The 14,392-nt window shown below is 40.1% G+C and overlaps 1 protein-coding gene across 3 annotated transcripts in view; it reads right to left on the bottom strand.

Moving 5' to 3' along the window:
• The window catches only part of PTN (pleiotrophin), a 100,927-nt gene that overhangs the window by 40,142 nt on the left and 46,393 nt on the right, over positions 1–14,392 (bottom strand). The window contains exon 1 of one of the 3 annotated variants that reach the window (XM_072762960.1): positions 4,126–4,178. The exons of the other annotated variants lie outside the window; for them this stretch is intronic. The gene's annotated coding sequence lies outside the window, so the exon portion shown is untranslated. Of the gene's footprint in view, positions 1–4,125; positions 4,179–14,392 lie in introns of those variants that run through there. 3 annotated transcript variants of the gene reach the window in all.

The raw sequence follows: 14,392 nt of genomic DNA, 5'->3' as shown, positions 1-14,392 counted from the left end.
AAATACACTAGATATATTAAGCAAAACCCAGATTGTCAAACTACATAAACAAGCAATACTAAACTGTATGCTATCTACAAGAGACACATTTTATATATATTAAAAAGGTTGAAAGTGAAAAGACATAGTAATCATAAAAAGGCTGGTGCCTATAGTCCTATTAGTCAATATAGACTTGAAGACAGGGAAAATTAACAAGATAAGAGGGACATTTTATAATCTGAATAGATCTATTAATCTATAAGACATAATACCAGATGGGTTGTACCTAACAAAATTTTCAAGAACATGAATTATTCACTGACAGAACTGAAGAAGGAAATAGAACAATCCAGAATTATAATCTGAGGTTTTAAAAATCTCTCTGGTTAATTGAAATAAATAGGAAAAAAAATAAATGAATTTTTCTTTTTTTTTTAATTTTTTAAATGAATTTTAAAATTCATTGATTGATACCAAAACCTGACAAAGACATTGAAGAAATTGTAGACTAATATTCCTAGTGAACATAAAAACATGAAAATATTTTTTAGATACTAGTAAATCAAGTCCATCCATCAAATATTTAAAAAGCTAACAAATCATCACCCACGGTATTTATTCCACACCGCAAGGTTGTTTCAACACCTGAACAGTCATGTATTTCACCACATTAACATCATACCAGAATAATGGAGAAAAATCATAGGATCATTTCAACAGATGCCAAAAGAAAACTGAATCAAATCCAACACTATTTTCTATGTGTAAAATTATGAAGCACTAAAGTTTAAAAACTGCTACAATCATTTTTATGCGCATAAAACAGTTACCTAAGTATGTTCAGAGATTTTAAGAAAAGTTTCCAGAGGAGACAAATTTTGAGTTTAGTCCCAAATAACAGATGAGGAGAGGGAAGAAAGAACACTGAGGCACAGGCCTGCAGACTTGAGCATATGTGATATATTCCAGGAGTCAGCAAGGAGTTAAAGACTGCTCAAGCATCAGAGAGAAAAGTGTGGAAATTGAAAAGGAACAGAGAGAAGCCACCTTTCTTGGTGTTTCCTTCTTGTGTGTAAGGCTCCCATGAGATGGGCAGTGATGCTTTACCTCAGGACACCCAGAGCTCTGAGGAACCCGGAGTGCAGCGGGGACCACAATCAGCTGAGAGGACCCCTGCCAACAGTCAGCAGAGTGAACGGAGGACACAGGACTAGGGGCAGGGAGGCTGAGAGGGGACCATCTGACATATTCCAGGTGAGGCATTACAAAGACTTAAAACTGTGACATTAGAAAATGAATGAAGGGAAAAAAGAAAAGGTACTTAAGAGTTAAAATTGATTGGCTTTATCAAATAAACTGAATCTACTGTGGATGGAGAAATCTCGGGTATCCCCTCAATTCTGACCTCCAATCCAGAGACAGGTGTCAACACAGAGAACAGGGGAAGGAAGACATACTGTGATCTGTTTGAAGGACAGTAGTCTAAGCCTCGGGCACGTATTAAATGTGATTTAATTCTCAGCAAATATGATTATTTAGTTTCTTTTATTATCTTTAATTTTCAGATGGATCACAAAGGCTTAACGATGTTATGGGACTGAAGTTAGGAAGATGTGATAAAGATCTTCATGGACATGTTGAGTTTCAAGTGCCAGTAGGACACCTGAACCGAAATCGATAGGATGTTATAGATCTGGAAAAGGGCTCCGGTATGGTGCTCGGAATGAACATGGAGTCAACGGAGGCTCTTTGAATGAATGGAAAACCTTGGGGCTGCCCAAAGAGACCAGAAAGTAAGAAGACCCAGCAAGAATTGGAGAGGCACGCAAAAGGTGAAAACAATTGTAGTTTTTACGTAAGTGAATTATGGGTAGCAGCAAAGGGGTAAAAGCAACAAGTGTAAGCAAAGGGAGTTGAATCCTGCAAACCAAGCAAAGAGGAAGTTTCAAGAAGTAAAAAAATGATGAGCAAAGTCAAATTCTACCCAAATCCTGCGGGTAGGTGCCCACAGGAATTAGCAATAAGAAGTCACTAGCAATCTCAGAGATACGTTTCAGTATTATTGTGAAGTTAAAAAAGCAAACAGCTATCTCAGAAACAATCATTAAGATAACATTAGAGACTGTTTCTTGGCCAGTGAACATCCTGTGTGACTTTGCCCAGATATTATATAAGAAGAGCCTAATAAATATTCAATGTGACATAATGAAAGGCTTTGAGAACTGATACAGTATAATGGAAAAGACTGTCCAAGAGTCAAGGACCAAATACCTGTTCAAGGAGCTGGGGTGACTCAAAAGGACGGCAAAGACAATGACTCCTGTTAGAAATTGAATCCCATGAGACCCTTTCAGGTAAATTTGATTTGCACGATTTGACTCATAATAAGAGAAATAAGAGACCCTCTCACTGCTTTTGGTTGTGATTCGGGGAGTCCCAGCGCTAGATACTTTGTTTCTATAAAGCTCTAGAGATGACATCCCTATCTCTCTTCTGAAACCCTTACTGCACAAAGGGCTACTGGAGAGCCAGGCACCATCCACCTCACCTGGGAGCACATAAGAAATGCTGCTTCTCGAGCCCCCACCCCAGACACTTCCGAAGTATAACTGACATTTTAACAAGGACAAGATCCCCAGGTGAACTCCTACATAGAAGTTTAATAGATGCTTCTTCGAAACCATTGTTTCTTTAGAAATAAGAAGTTGAATATTGGGGTGGCTGAGTGGCTCAGATGGTTAACTGTCCACCTTTGGCTCAGGTCATGACCCTGGGGTCCTGGGATCGAGCCCCATGTCTGGCTCTCTACTCAGTGGGGAGCCTGCTTCTCCCTCTCCTCCCCACTTGTGCTCACTCTCGCTACCTCTGTCTCTCTCTCAAATAAAAGCTTTTTAAAAATTGAATATTTGCTATTGATTGATTGATTGTCCAGCTTCTTCCAGTAAGCTTAAGGTAGGTTTTAAAAATGTATACGTTCTAGAAAGGTTAAAAAATAAAAATAAGGAAAAAGGCAGAGGGACAATAAACGTAGGGAAAGATAATAGTCACTGTGGACTAAAGGCTTTGCCTGTGCTAAGAGCTTTATCTGATTTTTATCCTCACTTTAGAAGGCAGTCAATACTATTCCAATTATACAGGTGAGAAAAAAACATACGTGAGAAAGTTGAGATAACTTGCCCTAGATCACAAAGTCTGAGAAATGGGGTTGGAACCTAGATCAGTTAAAACCAAATTAGAGGGATCCCTGGGTGGCGCAGCGGTTTGGCGCCTGCCTTTGGCCCAGGGCGCGATCCTGGAGACCCGGATCGAATCCCACATCAGGCTCCCGGTGCATGGAGCCTGCTTCTCCCTCCGCCTGTGTCTCTGCCTCTCTCTCTCTCTCTCTGTGTGACTATCATAAATAAATTTAAAAAAAATTAAAAAAAAAAAAACAAATTAGACATGTGCTCTAATTGAATAGTGAAGTTAAAATAAAAGATGCCTGTTAAGCACTCTACGTACAAGCTAATGATTTACGCTGCATTTGGCTCCACATTTTCTAGAAGCTGATATGAAGACAGCATGTAAGAAGAGCATGCACAGAGCCTTTTTATTTTTATTTTTATTTTTTTTAATTTTTATTTATTTATGATAGTCACACAGAGAGAGAAAGAGAGGCAGAGACACAGGCAGAGGGAGAAGCAGGCTCCATGCACCGGGAGCCCGACGTGGGATTCGATCCCGGGTCTCCAGGATCGCGCCCTGGGCCAAAGGCAGGCGCTAAACCGCTGCGCCACCCAGGGATCCCACACAGAGCCTTTTTAAATTATCAGGATGTAATTTGTGTAGAAAAAGAGCTATCATGTTTTTCAGAGGAGCTATACGTCTTTGTAAAAGTGTGAATTATGTAAAACCTCAACAAATTGAAAGGCATACTGATTCAAGGTCCTGTTTCTTAGCTAAAGTGTATCCAGAAAAATTTTTAGATTCTAGGAAAATCATGTACAAACTTTAAATGGATGACTGATAATTTATTATTCTGAATTTGAAAATGAGGCAGGAGGCAAGTAGTAGAACAGAATAAGTACAATAGAGGGTCAGGACGGAATTCCTGTCATTCACGGCCATTTATCCACCTGTCCCTATATTCAGAGAGTCTGGTACCTTAGGCTTTTTGGAGGTCTGCAAAAATGTTTGAGATTTGGGGGGAAAACAGGTTTCTCTAAAACAAGAAAACAGCAAAAACTGAAATTAGTATTTAATAATGGCTACAAAATAAAGCATATGTCAACTTCATATGATCTAATATTTAGCAATAAAAAAAATTCACTCTACTTGAAAACCATCTTTAGATTAGGTTTTCTCACTTTGCGGGAATTCTTGGATACACTTAGACTAGAAAGGAATCATTGACAGGTAAATAATTTTCTAAAGCAAAATTAAAAATAATCTTGCTTCCCTCCCCAAAATGTGTGTGGAAACAGGTCTATATCTCCATCTGTGGGCTACTCCTCTCTCTCCCCAACCCCATAGGTCAAGTAAAATCCCTTCCTACAGAGTTCCCACACTACTAGGAAGTGTCCGAATGGGTACTAAGACACTGCAAGGTAAAGATGTGATGTGTATTTTCTTGGGTTAGCATGCAAAAGCTGGATTATTAATGTCTGGTTCTATACCAGGAACAAAGCCCTAGGATAATGGAACAATTGCCCAGGAAGCCATTTGGATTGAAGTTAGCCTCTCCTTCAAGAACGGAAGAGCCAACACTTGCCAGCTTTGATTTGCACGCTTTTCAGCTACTAGTTCCAGCCAATTCAGTTCATACAACTCCAGCTTTCATTTGGGGCTGAGTTCATTGACTAAAAAAATAAAGAAGAACGGAAAAAAAAAAATCCACAAGAAAAGAAATCAAGGAAAGGCTTAATTGTTTATGCAGAGTGTTGCTTTGGGAAAGGGGAAAATCTTGTTAGAAGGCTGGCAAATTCACTTCATTAGGGACCTAGTGACATCTTCTAAAACCAGAACATTACATCAGGTTAGTTTGAAACATCAAATGACCTTGTAGTTCGGTAGGGATACCCCATCTCCATTCAATCTGTCTGGTTCATTCTTTGCATTGTTCACCATGCCCTTGTCAAGGATGAAAAGGTTGCTTACCAAATAAGCTGAAAGAAATGTGACTTATCAGAAATTAGAAACACAAAAATCAGGGATTGTGATTCTGCTCACTCACTTTGTCCTCGTCTAAAAACCCACTTTTCTTTTTTCAACTTCATGATCATTTAACCTCCTTTCCACCATCCTTCTCTCTCCTACAGTCCCACTCATTCTCCTCGCACCTGATGATTCTCTGTACACAATGTTGAAATGAATGCAGCCATGACCATCAGATCTCATATTGGTGTGTGAGAATCCCTTGCTTCCTACCCCTTCAGAGATCCCCCGAAGTATGCCTTCATGGTTTCCACACCAAAAAAAAAAAAAAGGTTATTTAGTTTTGTCCTTCCTTTCATTGGGAGAATCAAATGCCCAACTCATTGAAATCTCCCTACTTCCTAGAAATAACTAGCCTAAAGAATAAAATTACCGTTGTAACTTATAAAAGAGGAATTAAGAGATCAAAATGGTTCAGTCGTACCAAATGAATCTTATTCAGTTATGTGACAAATAATGATCTCGTGGCCATAGAGTACCTTGATTTCAGGCAACATTTGACACATATTCTGAAAACACACCTATGAGTCAGACAATGAAGTTTGAGTTAGACAGTAACATTATAAGGTGGATACACTCTGGAAAAGTCAACTGGAGAGGTACCTACAAGAAATTCACAGAAGATTCTCTCTTTAACGGTGTTCCACAAAACATCGTGTGAATAAGCGAAAAAAAAAAAAAAACACCAAAAGGATAGTTAAATGTGCAGGCTACCTCAAATCTGAGCAAATATGAAATTATTTTAATGACAAAAATCAAGACTAATTACATCCTCAATAAACTACAGTATCAACTTAAAATAAATTAATTAAAATAGAACAGTGAAGACTATGAGGTCCTGCATTTGAATGTTCTTAAATCAATAGCTTAAGCAACAGAAGATAACTTACTTCACAGTGGTTCACAGGATACCAGGAATGTTTTACTGGATGGCCAAATTAATATATGCAAACGGTAAATACGGATGGAAAAATGAAGCTAATGAGCAAATCTGCACATTCCGTTTTTGAGGGACTCCAATTGTTAAAAAGCTCTTTCTTATATGGAGCTGGAATATATTCACTGTCATTTCATTTAATTTTTCTTAGAGAGGAATGAGGTTGAGTTCCTGATAACTCAGACAGAGACAATAGGATATAAAATTAACTCTGATTATGTCTATATGTGACTATGACAGCAGGGACTAACACCCAAATGGATTAGAGATTATTACCTTGTAAATTGTAACTAGATTTTGAGTAGTGGCTAACCTAGATCATATTTGTTTCCTTAAAAACCATATTTCTTAAAAAAAAAACATAATTCTTATTTTATTGGCATATAAATCCAGCAACTTCCTGTTTCTAAAACACTGTGTTCTGTATGTCTTTCTACCCACATGCTTACTAAAGTACCTAAGTCCTTGGCAAATATTTACAGAATGAATGGAAAAAAATTTAAAAGGCTGACCAGTCAAACCTAATGAAACAATATAATGTGGTGGATTCTCTTAGGATATTCATCACTACCTTTTGAATTTTACATGTAATTCTGCAAGCTTGGCTAATTGGTTTTTCAGGCCTATAATTAATTAGAAGGAAGAGGGCAGCCCGGGTGGCTCAGTGGTTTAGCGCTGCCTTCAGGGTGTGATCCTGGAGACCCAGGATCTAGTCCCACATCAGGCTCCCTGCGTGGAGCCTGCTTCTCCCTCTGTCTGTCTCTTTGCCTCTTTCTCTCTCTGTGTGTGTCTCTAGTGAATAAATAAATAAAATCTTTAAAAAAAATTAGAAGGAAGAAAACTAAAGGCCATCACCAACTATACTGGTATCAGCATAAAAATAAAGGAAAATATGGAAATGTTTAAAAATTCATATGCATGTATGGATCATTGAATAGAGTCAAATAACCCCCAACAACTCAGTTTGCCCCGATTAAAGCACCCACCAATGTCACAGTACTAATATCTGTAAGACACTGAGATCATCAGTGTACATATTATGGGTATCATTATGTGATCAACGATATAGGAAAGTATGCACAAAGGAGCCTTACAAGACTATACCTACAAAGTTAATTTGTTGAGAAAATAGCACTCAAAGGCATAAACCCTCCGCTCTCTACAAACACTCCACTGTCCACTATTTGTGATTACTTGCTTCGGCCGAGATCCTGAGAGTTTCAGTTTCATTAACACTTCCGAAAACCTCCTTAGCGACTTCCCTTCTTATATTCCAGCAATTCCTATTTTTACCTCAATTATCCTAACAGCTCAGAGTAGCAGAATGAGGACATTATATCCGTTTTATGGATATGCAAGCCAAATTAACACAAAAGAAAGCAAATCAGATGGAGGTGAGGCTGGTCCACTCCTCAAAGGTCAAGATTTTGTTTTTCACTCAATCATTAATGTAGACTGAATACATTTATGATGTGGATGTGTACTGAATTCCAGGCACCAGGCTGGGTGACGCACATGTAGAGCTAAAGCAACTCTGCTGGGAAAACAAATAATTGGAGGAATAGTTCAGAATGCGTTAAAAAATCAGGACAGATAGGTTTAAAATACCATATACAGTACTAAATGTCTGTCTGTAAAGCACTTTTCCTTTTAAAGCCCTAATTAGACTAAATAACCATTAACTACTTTTCAACTCCAAAATGATGTGATTCTACTTTGTTCAATTTCACAAAATCACTGTGAAATAAACAATGTCAGGCATTGTTAATCTGCAGTTAATAGACTATGAAATTGAAGATTTTTATAGATTGTGTAACTTACCCCAAACCACACAGCTAGTTAACAGTGAAGCCAGATTAGAAGTTAACTTGATTTGAATCCTAATTAATTATTCTATTATGTAATAAGCGTCATTCATGTTTTATGATGGGAAATCATTAGCTGTCTCATTTCATAGATTGAAATCTCACTCTGGTATATGTTTACGATAAAGTTCATCCAATAAATGAGGCTTGTTCCCCAAGGGGTGGATTGTTTGCTGTTTTGCTAGTGAAGTTTTTCTTTCTCCTCTCTTGGCATTCCACATGCACAATTTGTGAACAAATCCACTGTTATCTTTGCTTATACTGCTTCTTTTAAATAACTACTGCTTCCAGACCCTTCCAGAGTGCTTGTAAAAAGTAGCTTATGAATTGCCAAGCCTCATTACTATGTGTATGTAAAGCTTGTCAGCTATTTTGGGGATGACATGGAGTTCTTTTCTACTTAGGGTCCTTCAGGATGTGATCTAAGTACAAATAAAATGTGCATTTTTTTCCCCAGAGAGTTTCAGAAAGAGGAACGACCTTAAATTGATCCTTCAGCTACTCACCCATCAATGAGAATTTGTTTAGTGCTGATATATACAAGACTCTGTGGACATAAAAATAAATAAGTGACCCTTGTCCTTAAAGAACTTAAACCAAAGCTTGAAAGTTTTCATGAAAATTTAAGTGTAACTCCTTCGTTCAATAAGACAAGAATGAAAGAAATTCCCACATAATTAAAAGTTTATACTACACGTGCTTCTCGTGCTTCTCAAAGTGTTTACAGCCCAGTCCCCTGGAAAGCCTTCCTCACATCTCATCTTACACGTAAAATACAATTTGTGATTACTGTTTACACTTCAAAGGACATTCAGTCACATTCTAGGGGCCTCTGATGAAAATAGCACATGCATTTATTATCAAATATATTTAATGTTACCAAAAATCACATTTTCAGTTTTTAACTTAGTGTCGTGTATATAATCATATGCACAGAGGTGGAAAGAAACATGTATTTGCGGAAAAACAAACTCTTCATTTGGAGTTTGCACAGTTTGGGCTTACTGTTCTTCAAGAAGGCTAAAGTTATAAATAATACATTTATTAAAAGTGGTATTATTATGGGATATCACTTCCAGTAAAAGCACTAAAAAGGCAGAATCAGCCCTTCTGCTGGATTGTGGATTTAATTTAAAAAGTCCAAGAGAAGAAAATAACCTAAATTTGCATTTTCTTTGTTTTCTTCCCCACTGAAGCAACATTGAGATCATTATTCATCTTGCACTTAAATGCAGGTGCTGTACTAAAGCTTTTTACATGCACATTCTTACTTCACAGTCAGAATGCCCTTGCGAAACAGGTAGCATTCAGTTTCACAGGTGGAAAAACAACAGAATCCAATAGGTTACACATGTTGCCAAACTCATACAGGTCTTAGTAGAAAGACAATTTGAATTTTGTAGATCTGATTTTCTTTTTTTTTTTTTTTTTTTTTTAAGAGAAGAGGAAAGGTAGGGGGAGGGGACGAGAGAGAGAATCTCAAGCAGGCTCCAACAACCCAGCACAGAGCCCGATGTGGGGCTCCATCTCATGACCCTGAGAACGTGACCTGGGCCAAGTCAACAGTCGGACACTTGACCGACTGAGCCACTCAGGAGCCCCTGTTGATCTGATCTCTAAGCCTGTTCTCTTGGGCCTGCAAAGAGGAGGTTAGGGTGACTGTCGTCATGAGTTAGAACCTCAGGAGTGAAATGTCATCTCCAAGCTCTCTAGAACTCAGACTTACTTATGACTCTTGCACTGGGAGTTCTCTTTATTCAGAGAACAAGTATAGTCCTTTGAATCACTGGAAGAGAAGAATCTTGGATTTTGGGGGTATAGAGACAGAACACTAAAATGTTGCCCAGATTTTCCGCCTCTGGGTGCACATACCTTCTCCTCGTTATTCAAGTAAACACTGAGTGTTGCTGTGACAGGACCTCAGAAATGCAATCAGGTCCCAAATCAATTGACCCTAATACAGGGAGATTATCTGGGTGGGTCTAATCTAATCAAATGAGGCCACTAAATTAGGGCCATGACGTCAGAGACAAGGAAAGTGTGAGAGGTATTTGGACAAGGAACATTCTCCCACTGGCTCTGAGGGTCATGTGGCCAGAAAGTAGAAAGCTTCTAGGAACTGACAGTGGCTCCTTGCTGAAAACCTCCAAGGAAAAGGGGACCTGAGTCCTACAACCACAAGGAACTGAAGACGGCTAACAATCTGAATGAGTTTGGAAGCAGATTCTTTCCCAAAATGTCCCGAAATAAACAGAGCCCTACCAATACCTTGATCAGAGCCTTAAGGCCCTGATGGGAGACCCAACCACATCATGCCCAAGACAACCCGCCGAACTATGAGCTCATCAATGGGTGTTGTTTTAAACCACAAAGTTTATAGTGATTTGTCCCAGGGCAATAGAAAACAAAAACAAAGGGCTAAACACTTTTAGAAAGTGAGAGAGCTAACGTGATTAGAACATTAATGAGTACCTCCGGTTGCTTTGAAAACGAGCTTGCCTTATCTGAAAGTAGTGTAATCAATCTCCTACACACACAGTTTCAGGAAAACATCACTGGTGTATAAATTAATTGCAGATCCATCAAATTCCTCTGGCCATCTAACCATGGACCTATAAATAATCATAACAGCAATAATAATAATATGGAAATAATGCTTTGGAGTGTTCCATCGACTTCCACATTCATTGTATCATTTGAGCTTACTATAACTCAGTGGAACAGACAAATAATTACTATTCCTCCTTATTGTACACGAACTGAGTATGTAGAAAAGGAGATAACTAACTCAAGATCAACCACAGGAATTTGGGAGTGCACTGTGGTAGCCCAGTAGGTGACAATCAAGGTCTTCTGATTTCCCTCAAAATCACATTTTATTCTCAGGGCCGAATAAAATATTTTGGCCAAACAAATTTTATTTAATTTTCTATTTTAAGAAACAGAAGAATAACTAGATAATTTTATATTTGGAATAATTGCTTTTCTTCCCACCCACATTAACTTCCCTACCCTTCACATAAGGCTATTAAAAAACAATTTTTAAATGTTCTTTTTTATGTTGAAAACATCTTTGTTTAAAATTATTTTTTACTATTTTAAAAGAAACTGATTTTGTAAAAGTTTGAACTAAGCTTCAAAATGACTAAAGCTGAAAAAAAAAGACTAAAGCTGTATGATAAAAACTTTCTAAGAGCCAGCATGAGATTCATTAAATGTGTCTATGAAATGAAGTTTTATGTTCCCATTAAAATGAGATCTGTAGTTATCCACAAGAAAAATATTAATTCTCACAAGAAGTTGTCGATTCCCTTTGTACCCTACAATCCTATTCTGTAAAGAAAAGAGAATAGACATAGGCACCCACACACTGATATATACAGATACTAAATTCTTGACAGAGGTCATCTGTGGAATGGGGGCATTTTAATGCTTTTCTAATTTTCTGCATTTCTTGTAAGTATTGCATCTTATAGTGTATTTTTTTATCCAAGGAAACCTGCCCTGGAGTCATTTTCATTTGACAAAATAATTTGCTTGAAACTCTCCATCTAGTTGTATCAAAGCAACAAGGCTATCAGAAAATAGCCAGGAATCTATATGAAGGCCAAGAATTTCCACCCTGTCCCCATTACCATAGCTGGGTGCGCCCCCAGCTGCTGAGCATGTGTGACCACCAGTGGTGGCTGGGTGGTGAGTGCCAATAAGCACGGCCAGGAGCCCACAGCAGCAAAGTGAGCCTGAGGGAGCTTCTAGTCCTCCCTGACTCCACTTCTTCAAGGCTTCAACTGAAGTAAGTGGAAGAGAATTTCCTTCGTGGTCTATGAAGCATCAGACTCTCTACATGGGGCTTCCAGTCAGGGTCGCTGAGACCTATCAATCTATCGCCAAGGGCAGTAGGATAAACATGATTCCAAGTTCTTTTGACTCATTCAGAAAAGTTGGTGTGACTGGGCTGGGGTTGCCCACTCGCACTGGGACCGTGTCCTGTGGCAACCTCCCTTAAGGACCTAACCTCACTCACCCACCCCATGCTCCTTGGTGTCTGAGGAACAAAGCTCCCATCCCTAAGGAAGAGTGGAGACTCGGTGTCTTTGGCCTGCTCTGAACCAATAAAAATGTACATGGATTTAATGGTTTTCCAGCCACTAGAAAAATATTCCAGCTAAAATCAAGGGGGTGAATTTCAGCCTCTCAGGAGGGTCATCTTCAAAAGAGGGAAAAGAAATCCTCAGAGTGTGGAATAAAGTAGTTTTTTTTTAATGTGACAAAGAATGAGATCTGATTCCTTTATCCTAACCCTCTACCCAAATGCTTTTAAAGCTTCATCAGCTTTCATAGCTTACTCACCTCCGTATTTACTTGCCATCTTAGGATACTCACAATTTTCCATGGTTTGTCTCAAAATTGAACAAGCTGTAAGAATCTCTCCATGCTTTTTATTATTTTTTTAAGTCTTCATTTATTTATTCATGAAAGACACAAAGAGAGGGAGGCAGAGACACAGGCAGAAGGAGAAGCAGGCTTTTTTTTTTTTTTTCATGCCCACTGCCAACCAATGACTGTGGCAGGGATGGGACTATGGCTGCTTTTTTTAGGTTGGAATTATGCTAATTTGCTTATATTGGAACCATATGCTCCATCATGCAGCCAGGGCAGGGATGTGATGGCTAAAAACAAGGGGGAGGGGGTTGTTAACCTAGATAAGGGAGAGTGAGCAATGGAGAAGCTACCACAAGGTCCAAGGTGTGCCCACTGACAACCATGGAAACCCCCAGCCCCAAGCAAGAGTGGCCTTCTCCCTCTGGACAGCTTGGGTTGCAATAAAGCACAATTGCAAATTTGCAGCTGAATCTACCTCCTTGTGTGTGCCAAGTCTGGGCTTCCCTGACTCCTTCTGGCCATGTTGTTGCCCTCAAGGTGTTGGCTGCTTCCTTCAATTTGTTACATTGCACGTGTCTTGCATGGAGCCCGACCTGGGACCCAATCCTGGGACCCAGGGCCATGCCCTGGGTGGAAGGCAGATGCTCCCCCACTGAAGAGGCCCCCAGGAGTCCCCTCTGCAGCTTCTAGCTGGTAGGTCAACCTGTCTTTGCACTAGGCTGCAGAAGTCCTCCCAAGTCAACGGGGCCGCGGCTGCAGGCGCCAACCGGGTCCCCCCCCTTGTCACCCGGGGCGAAGATTCCTGCGTGGACACGGGACCGGACGCGCAGCCCCCAGCCCTGCTGTACAGCCCCAGCCTCGTTCCTGCCTGGGCAGTGCTGCAGGACCCCGAGGGGACCCCCATGTGCCGAGCAGCCTGCAGAGTCCGGGGCCAGCGCCAAACCACAAGCCAGTAATGCGCCGGGTCCCACCCCTTGCCACCGGGCCTGCTCCCCACGGCCTGTGACAGCAAAGGGCCAGGCCCCGAAGCGCATCCACGAGCCCCGCGTCACGCGATCGGTGAAGCTCCTCGGCTAGCACACTGAAGTGCTAGTGACTGCTAGTGACGAAGGGCACAATCCACTGCGCAGGTGCCAAGGGAAGAGAGCAATCTTTTGGGGATCCCCAGGTGGCTCAGCAGTTGGGCGCCTGCCTTCCGCCCAGGGCATGATCCTGGGGACCCGGGATCGAGTCCCACGTGGGGCTCCCTGCATGGAGCCTGCTTCTCCCTCTGCCTGTGTCTCTGCCTGTGTGTGTGTGTGTGTGTGTGTGTGTCTCATGAATAAATAAATAAAATCTTTAAAAAAAAAAGAAATCTTTTTTCCGGGAAGTGATGCTCTGGATGATTCTACTACATGTAGCACTCTGAGGATGGCAAGCTGAGGTCCTGACCTTAATTCTTTTTTTTCGGGGAGGGGATGTTATTTTTTATTTCTTTGGCAAGTCTTTTTTTTTTTAATTCTTTTTTTTTTAATTGAAGTTCAATTTGCCAACATGCAGTCTAACATCCAGTGCTCATCCCTTTTTAAAGTGAACAATTTGGGGGATCCCTGGGTGGTATAGCGGTTTAGCGCCTGCCTTTGGCCCAGGGCGCGATCCTGGAGACCCGGGATCGAGTCCCACGTCGGGCTCCCGGTGCATGGAGCCTGCTTCTCCCTCTCCCTGTGTCTCTGCTTCTCTGTGTCTCTCATTAATAAATAAAATCTTCAAAAAAATTATTTAAAGTGAACGATATGTTATGGAAATAGAAAGGGTGGAACAAAGAGTCTTAAGTGTTCTTTTTTTATGAGGTGTGATGATGGTATCATGGTTATGATTTCTAAAAAGCTTTTTATCTTGGCAGTTTCAGATGAAAGAATAACATGTCCAGGATTTGCTTTAAAAGTACTCAGGGAAAAGGAGGGCCTAGGTACACCATCCAAGCAAAAATGTTGCCAGAGCATTACACGTATATCTCACATCTGTTCTCTATTCACATACTTACAGAACTTTG

This window comes from Vulpes vulpes, chromosome 7, assembly GCF_048418805.1.
Source record: "Vulpes vulpes isolate BD-2025 chromosome 7, VulVul3, whole genome shotgun sequence".
Classification (NCBI taxonomy): Eukaryota; Metazoa; Chordata; class Mammalia; order Carnivora; family Canidae; genus Vulpes; species Vulpes vulpes.
This window is presented reverse-complemented; position numbering and strand designations above follow the sequence as displayed.